General features: G+C 36.7%; 1 non-coding gene across 1 annotated transcript; it reads right to left on the bottom strand.

The window, feature by feature from the left end:
- Positions 1–309: 309 nt before the first annotated feature.
- Positions 310–383, bottom strand: TRNAI-GAU. Its single transcript has one exon. It is a non-coding gene; the product is annotated as a tRNA-Ile (tRNA).
- Between the last annotated feature and the right edge of the window lie 287 nt (positions 384–670).

The raw sequence follows: 670 nt of genomic DNA, 5'->3' as shown, positions 1-670 counted from the left end.
CTAGTGTGGCCATCAGAACACAGGGCACTTTGGAAGAGCTGAAGTCACAGAGATTTGCAGACCCTTCTGGGGGAAAGTTAACATCAGCTTCTTCTTTTTTTTTTTTTTCAGTAGAAGTTTTTTATTATTTGAATTTATTTTGCCTGTTCATATTCAATTATAGATTTAATTCGTATGACTCTTAATTTCATAGTCATGAATCTTCCCAAAATAATAAAAAATTCGTTTTAGAAAGCATTGTGAAAATGAGTTTATTTTAGAAGGTAAACTTAATTATTATTATTATGTTTTTTGGGGTTTTTGGGCAGCTGGCCAGTACAGAGATCAAACCTGTGACCTTGGTGTTATCAGCACCATGCTCTAACCAACTGAGCAAACTGGCCAGCCCTAATTAATTATTTTCTTTAATTGAAATATAATTGATTGTACATATTTTAGAAATAGGGCTGCCTATCAATACTTGTGTACAGTATGTGAACATCATCTTCTCTGAGTGCTCCTGCTCCCTCTGGCCCCCAAGCATTCAAAGAAGAGGTAAAAAGTTGGATTATTTTTCCTACTTCCAAGGTTAGGAGACTATAGGGAAATGGCTTCCCTGTGCTCACAGTGTAACAGTGGATTATAAGCTGGTCGCCTTCTTCAAGGCAGGCACACAACAGAGAACGCTTTT

The sequence above is a fragment of the Galeopterus variegatus genome, unplaced genomic scaffold (assembly GCF_000696425.1).
Source record: "Galeopterus variegatus unplaced genomic scaffold, G_variegatus-3.0.2 Scaffold11110, whole genome shotgun sequence".
NCBI lineage: Eukaryota > Metazoa > Chordata > Mammalia > Dermoptera > Cynocephalidae > Galeopterus > Galeopterus variegatus.
The sequence above is the reverse complement of the archived record's forward strand: the minus strand, read 5'-3'. Positions and strand labels throughout refer to the sequence as shown.